Source organism: Neoarius graeffei, chromosome 1 (assembly GCF_027579695.1).
Source record: "Neoarius graeffei isolate fNeoGra1 chromosome 1, fNeoGra1.pri, whole genome shotgun sequence".
NCBI classification, from domain to species: domain Eukaryota; kingdom Metazoa; phylum Chordata; class Actinopteri; order Siluriformes; family Ariidae; genus Neoarius; species Neoarius graeffei.
Genome location: NC_083569.1, coordinates 2,792,265 through 2,800,679, shown reverse-complemented (window position 1 = coordinate 2,800,679; position 8,415 = coordinate 2,792,265).

Sequence of the window (8,415 nt, the reverse complement as noted above, 5' to 3'; positions counted from 1 at the left end):
TCATATTTCGCCATCTCAAATACCCAAAATGTATCATATTATTCATATTTAAGTGAATAATCAATTCAGTCATCATAACTTGGCATTTTTAACCCAAGTGATCAAAAAGACGAAATTTATTCAATATTTTCACTCATCTGTGAAGGAGGGGCTTTAATTCTTCATGATGGAGTTATTTTATATGGAAATCAATTTTACAAAAGCATTTGAATTGTAATAAAAAAAATTTCCACAGTGGAGGCCAGATAAAGGAAGATGCTATCTTTATTCTTATTAAACATGACAAAAGAAACATTGAGTGTTCGGTAAATGCAAAAAAAATAGTAAAATTAGAAAATTTATTTTTTGACCATAATGTCCCAAATGAGAGACCAGTTTCTGAGACGGACCCATATGCCTTTGATATAACTAATTAATACACATGTAAATGAGTAAGTATATTGTAAAATTATTCGACACTGAAGTTATGACTATAAAATATTATTTCATCATACTACAATTATCGACACCTTTCCAGATTTATCGATAAAAATTTTCTACAAAGGTGAATTTCAGAGTTTTCAAGACCCCCCGCCCCCGCTCTTTGATCTTGTTGTCTGATGACGCAGCTCGTTACCTGAGATGGAATTTTTTTCAGCACGATCAGCAATTTTTCAGAAAACCCGGACGTTATCATCGCAGGTAAGCATGGTGGAAAGATTATGGACATGTTTTTACTCAGCAAATTCACCGATATTTCATGATCTCCTCATCGAAACCTGCTTTATTTCTTATGCGTTTGACAGGGTGCCATGGTGGTGTAAGTGGGTAGCATGGTTGCTTCACAGCAAGAAGGTTCTGGGTTTGATCCCAGTGGCCGGCGGGGGCCTTTCTGTGTGGAGTTTGTATGTTCTCCTCGTGGGTGTGCTCTGGTTTCCCCCAAAGACATGCAGTTAGGTTAATATGGGACGGCCTTGGGCTGAGGTGCCTTTGAGTGAGGCACCGAACTCCCAACTGCTGTTAGCATGGCTGCCTACTGCTCTGGGTGTGTGTTCACTGCTTCAGATGGGTTAAATGCAGAGAGGAATTTTGCAAATGTGTGATGAATAAAGTTGTGCTTTCTTTCTTTTGTATCTAAGCACGCTTTTGAGAAGTCAGTCATGTGAGTGAGGTGTCGATAATAGTGATCACTTTCACTGGTGTCCACCATTATCGACACGCTGTGGAATGAAGGGACATTTACAACTGTTATGGATCGATCTTTGTGTCACATTGTTGAAGTAGATGACGTACTGAAATATTCAGATTTTTCTCTTCCATTCAGAAAATATATAATTTTGCAGTTTGTTGTAAATATCTACCACATATTACAATATCAGTAGACAGTTTATATTTTGGTTCGAGGAATATTTTGGTGCGACCTTTGACCTGGAGTTCCATGTGGTTATGATGTCGATTGCCTGTTGATATTTATTGGTAAACTACAAAACGAGAAATTAATACAAACAACAACGAACGGTGAACAAAATGTGATCTACGAAAATACTTAGAAAGTGGAACAAAAAGATTTTCTGACGCAGGTTAAACATTATAAGTTCATTTGTTTGCAAACATTAGAATTATTTCCTCATTTACGTAAACACCGACATCCATATATTTATATAAAAGATATTTTGGGGGGCAGCACGGTGGTGTAGTGGTTAGCGCTGTCGCCTCACAGCAAGAAGGTCCGGGTTCGAGCCCCGTGGCCGGCGAGGGCCTTTCTGTGTGGAGTTTGCATGTTCTCCCCGTGTCCGCGTGGGTTTCCTCCGGGTGCTCCGGTTTCCCCCACAGTCCAAAGACATGCAGGTTAGGTTAACTGGTGACTCTAAATTGAGCGTAGGTGTGAATGTGAGTGTGAATGGTTGTCTGTCTATGTGTCAGCCCTGTGATGACCTGGCGACTTGTCCAGGGTGAACCCCGCCTTTTGCCCGTAGTCAGCTGGGATAGGCTCCAGCTCGCCTGCGACCCTGTAGAACAGGATAAAGCGGCTAGAGATAATGAGATGAGATGAGATATTTTGGACTCAATATAAATCTATGGAAAACACATTTTAAATAAAACTATGTTTTGTTAACTTAATACTACATACTGATTATTTTAAATTAAATAATCATCTGGGTGTCGATAATTGTGGAACGTGTCGATAACTGTGGACAAAGGTGTCAATAATTGTGGAACGGTGTCGATAACTCTGGACAAAGGTGTCGATAACTGTGGACAAAGGTGTCGATAACTGTAGAACGGTGTCGATAACTGTGGACAAAGGTGTCAATAATTGTGGAACGATGTTGATAACTGTGGACAAAGGTGTCGATAATTGTGGAACAGTGTCGATAATTGTGGACAAAGGTGTCGATAATTGTGGAAAGGTGTCATGTGATCTCATACGCTAAGTAATCAGGAATCAACTAATTTTTTTCCAGTGGAAGTTTGAGTAGTTATTCATACACATTTTACGTATTGAAAGTCTTTTCTACTTTTGCAATGGCCAAAAGATCGTTAAGGTGTTGATAACTGTGGACAAAGGTGTCAATAATTGTGGAACGGTGTCGATAACTGTGGACAAAGGTGTCAATAATTGTGGACAAAGGTGTCGATAACTGTGGACAAAGGTGTCGATAACTGTGGACAAAGGTGTTGATAACTGTGGACAAAGGTGTCGATAATTGTGGAACGATGTTGATAACTGTGGACAAAGGTGTCGATAATTGTGGAACCATGTCGATAATTGTGGAACGGTGTCGATAATTGTGGACAAAGGTGTTGATAATTGTGGAACGGTGTCATGTGATCTGATATGCTAAGTAATTGGGAATCAACTCTTTTTTTTTTTCCAGTGGAAGTTTAAGTAATTATTCATACACAATTTACGTATTGAAAGTCTTTTCTACTTTTGCAATGGCCAAAAGTTCATTAAGGTGTCGATAATTGTGGAATGGTGTCGATAACTGTGGACAAAGGTGTCAATAATTGTGGAACAGTGTCGATAACTCTGGAGAAAGGTGTCAATAATTGTGGAACGGTGTCGACAACTGTGGACAAAGGTGTTGATAATTGTGGAATGGTGTCTATGACTGTGGACAAAGGTGTCGATAACTGTGGACAAAGGTGCTGATAACTGTGGACAAAGGTGTTGATAATTGTGGAACGATGTCGATAATTGTGGACAAAGGTGTCGATAATTGTGGACAAAGGTGTTGATAATTGTGAAATGGTGTCAAGTGATCTGATGTGCTAAGTAATCGGGAATCAACTCATTTTTTTCCAGTGGAAGTTTGAGGAATTATTCATGCACAATTTACGTATTGAAAGTCTTTTCTACTTTTGCAATGGCCAAAAGTTCGTTAAGGTGTCGATAATTGTGGAACAGTGTCGATAACTCTGGACAAAGGTGTCAATAATTGTGGAACGGTGTCGACAACTGTGGACAAAGGTGTCGATAATTGTGGAACGGTGTCGATAACTGTGGACAAAGGTGTCAATAACTGTGGACAAAGGTGTCAATAATTGTGGAACGATGTTGATAACTGTGGACAAAGGTGTCGATAATTGTGGAACAGTGTCGATAAATGTGGACAAAGGTGTCGATAATTGTGGAAAGGTGTCATGTGATCTCATACGCTAAGTAATCAGGAATCAACTAATTTTTTTCCAGTGGAAGTTTGAGTAGTTATTCATACACATTTTACGTATTGAAAGTCTTTTCTACTTTTGCAATGGCCAAAAGATCGTTAAGGTGTTGATAACTGTGGACAAAGGTGTCAATAATTGTGGAACGGTGTCGATAACTGTGGACAAAGGTATCAATAATTGTGGACAAAGGTGTCGATAACTGTGGACAAAGGTGTTGATAACTGTGGACAAAGGTGTCGATAATTGTGGAACGATGTTGATAACTGTGGACAAAGGTGTTGATAATTGTGGAACCATGTCGATAATTGTGGAACGGTGTCGATAATTGTGGACAAAGGTGTTGATAATTGTGGAATGGTGTCATGTGATCTGATATGCTAAGTAATTGGGAATCAACTCATTTTTTTTCCAGTGGAAGTTTAAGTAATTATTCATACACAATTTACGTATTGAAAGTCTTTTCTTCTTTTGCAATGGCCAAAAGTTCATTAAGGTGTCGATAATTATGGAATGGTGTCGATAACTGTGGACAAAGGTGTCAATAATTGTGGAACAGTGTCGATAACTCTGGAGAAAGGTGTCAATAATTGTGGAACGGTGTCGATAACTGTGGACGAAGGTGTTGATAATTGTGGAATGGTGTCTATAACTGTGGACAAAGGTGTCGATAACTGTGGACAAAGGTGTTGATAACTGTGGACAAAGGTGTTGATAATTGTGGAACGATGTCGATAATTGTGGACAAAGGTGTCGATAATTGTGGACAAAGGTGTTGATAATTGTGAAATGGTGTCACGTGATTTGATATGCTAAGTAATCGGGAATCAACTCATTTTTTTCCAGTGGAAGTTTGAGGAATTATTCATGCACAATTTACGTATTGAAAGTCTTTTCTACTTTTGCAATGGCCAAAAGTTCGTTAAGGTGTCGATAATTGTGGAACAGTGTCGATAACTGTGGACAAAGGTGTCAATAATTGTGGAACAGTGTCGATAACTCTGGACAAAGGTGTCAATAATTGTGGAATGGTGTCGATAACTGTGGACAAAGGTGTCGATAATTGTGGAACGGTGTCGATAATTGTGGACAAAGGTGTTGATAATTGTGAAATGATGTCACGTGATCTGATACGCTAAGTAATCGGGAATCAACTCATTTTTTCCAGTGGAAGTTTGAGGAATTATTCGTGCACAATTTACGTATTGAAAGTCTTTTCTACTTTTGCAATGGCCAAAAGTTCGTTAAGGTGTCGATAATTGTGGAACAGTGTCGATAACTCTGGACAAAGGTGTCAATAATTGTGGAACGGTGTCGACAACTGTGGACAAAGGTGTCGATAATTGTGGAACGGTGTCGATAACTGTGGACAAAGGTGTCAATAACTGTGGACAAAGGTGTCAATAATTGTGGAACGATGTTGATAACTGTGGACAAAGGTGTCGATAATTGTGGAACAGTGTCGATAAATGTGGACAAAGGTGTCGATAATTGTGGAAAGGTGTCATGTGATCTCATACGCTAAGTAATCAGGAATCAACTAATTTTTTTCCAGTGGAAGTTTGAGTAGTTATTCATACACATTTTACGTATTGAAAGTCTTTTCTACTTTTGCAATGGCCAAAAGATCGTTAAGGTGTTGATAACTGTGGACAAAGGTGTCAATAATTGTGGAACGGTGTCGATAACTGTGGACAAAGGTATCAATAATTGTGGACAAAGGTGTCGATAACTGTGGACAAAGGTGTTGATAACTGTGGACAAAGGTGTCGATAATTGTGGAACGATGTTGATAACTGTGGACAAAGGTGTTGATAATTGTGGAACCATGTCGATAATTGTGGAACGGTGTCGATAATTGTGGACAAAGGTGTTGATAATTGTGGAATGGTGTCATGTGATCTGATATGCTAAGTAATTGGGAATCAACTCATTTTTTTTCCAGTGGAAGTTTAAGTAATTATTCATACACAATTTACGTATTGAAAGTCTTTTCTTCTTTTGCAATGGCCAAAAGTTCATTAAGGTGTCGATAATTATGGAATGGTGTCGATAACTGTGGACAAAGGTGTCAATAATTGTGGAACAGTGTCGATAACTCTGGAGAAAGGTGTCAATAATTGTGGAACGGTGTTGATAACTGTGGACGAAGGTGTTGATAATTGTGGAATGGTGTCTATAACTGTGGACAAAGGTGTCGATAACTGTGGACAAAGGTGTTGATAACTGTGGACAAAGGTGTTGATAATTGTGGAACGATGTCGATAATTGTGGACAAAGGTGTCGATAATTGTGGACAAAGGTGTTGATAATTGTGAAATGGTGTCACGTGATTTGATATGCTAAGTAATCGGGAATCAACTCATTTTTTTCCAGTGGAAGTTTGAGGAATTATTCATGCACAATTTACGTATTGAAAGTCTTTTCTACTTTTGCAATGGCCAAAAGTTCGTTAAGGTGTCGATAATTGTGGAACAGTGTCGATAACTGTGGACAAAGGTGTCAATAATTGTGGAACAGTGTCGATAACTCTGGACAAAGGTGTCAATAATTGTGGAATGGTGTCGATAACTGTGGACAAAGGTGTCGATAATTGTGGAACGGTGTCGATAATTGTGGACAAAGGTGCTGATAATTGTGAAATGATGTCACGTGATCTGATACGCTAAGTAATCGGGAATCAACTCATTTTTTCCAGTGGAAGTTTGAGGAATTATTCGTGCACAATTTACGTATTGAAAGTCTTTTCTACTTTTTCAACAGCCAAAAGTTCGTTAAGGTGTCGATAATTGTGGACAAAGGTGTCAATAACTGTGGAAGTGTCGATATCTGTGGAGAAAGGTGTCAATAATTGTGGAACGTGTCGATAACTGTGGAGAAGTGTCAATAATTGTGGAAGTGTCGATAACTGTGGACAAAGGTGTCAATAATTGTGGAACATGTCGATAACTGTGGACAAAGGTGTTGATAACTGTGGACAAAGGTGTCGATAATTGTGGAACGACGTCGATAACTGTGGACAAAGGTGTCAATAATTGTGGAACGTGTCGATAACTGTGGACAAAGGTGTCGATAATTGTGGAACATGTCGATAACTGTGGACAAAGGGGTCAATAATTGTGGAACGTGTCGATAACTGTGGACAAAGGTGTTGATAACTGTGGACAAAGGTGTCGATAATTGTGGAACGGCGTCGATAACAGTGGACAAAGGTGTCAATAATTGTGGAACGTGTCGATAACTGTGGACAAAGGTGTCGATAATTGTGGAACGGTGTCGATAACTGTGGACAAAGGTGTCAATAATTGTGGAACATGTCGATAACTGTGGACAAAGGTGTCGATAATTGTGGAACAGTGTTGATAATTGTGGAACGGCGTCGATAATTGTGGACAAAGGTGTTGATAATTGTGGAACGATGTCACGTGATCTGATACGCTAAGTAATCAGGAATCAACTCATTTTTTTTCCAGTGGAAGTTTGAGTAATTATTCATGCACAATTTACGTATTGAAAGTCTTTTCTACTTTTGCAACGGCTAAAAGATCATTAAGGTGTCGATAATTGTAGCCGCCGCTCTACTATTATTATTTGTGTGTGTGTGTGTGTGTGTGTACAGCTACAGATGTATAATGATTAATAACCCTTGCTATAAGATCATTTATTGGTGAATGAAATGGCACTTTTGTTTCACTATTCAGAAATTAATTAACAATATACAAACACAAATAAACAAATTACGCTCCTGAGGTTACTAAATTTGAAAACAAAACCAAACAAACCATTAAATATGTCATTATGTGGTGTCACTTTGTGTTTTAGTTCTTTTGGAATCGAGATCCGAGAAAGCTGTTCTGAAGAATCGATTCTGGGAATCGACTCAATTGTTTTCCAGCACGATGAATCAGAAGAGGAGTCGACTCGGAGTTCATTGGAATCAAACCGCACTCGGAGTTAGATTGAGGCTCGCGCCGTTTTTGTGCCTGATCTCCTCGCAACCAGCGCCTCGCGCTGTGTTCTGATTGGCTGCCGTGATTAAATCGTCCAATAGAAAAATTAGGCGGTGTATTCAGCGATGAGAAACACCACGAGAACCCGGAAGTCCTGTAACGCTGTGATTTATTTACACGAATAAAGTGATGTTTTGGGGAAATAAATTAATACATCTGTAGTGAAGTTAAAGTGTTCAATTAACACTAACCTTCATGAATTAACAGCTACAGTGCTGAATTAAACTTTTATCGCGTTTAACTCATTTGTGTTATGACTGAAACACCACACAAAGGCAGGGTTCAGTATTGTTTGTTTGTAAAATATTAACTCATAAACACGATATTAATTATATAATAGACTATATAACATATATAAAGGCACAATGTAGGGTATATTTAGTGCTCTGTGGGTCTCATTTGGGATCCAGCCATCGTGTAATCAGGTTTAAATAGGATTACCGCAGGGAATTGTGGGTCTTGTAGTTTAAATCCCGCATTTTCTGCACTTCCTCATCAACTTCAAAACTACATTCTCCATGAAGCCAATGTCCACACACACAGGCTTTGCGTTAAATAGATAAGGAGCAGGTGGGGACTTTATTATAGTCTTTCTTCGTGATTAAAACCTGCTGATGCAGCCAGTTTCCCCTCTCCACATGCTCAGATACATTTATTTACGTGTTGTTTTTATTAAAATAAACCGTCAGCAGAATTTATTACGTGTTTAAACTTGTGCAGGTTGCATTAACCAACTAACAAAGTATAATTATTA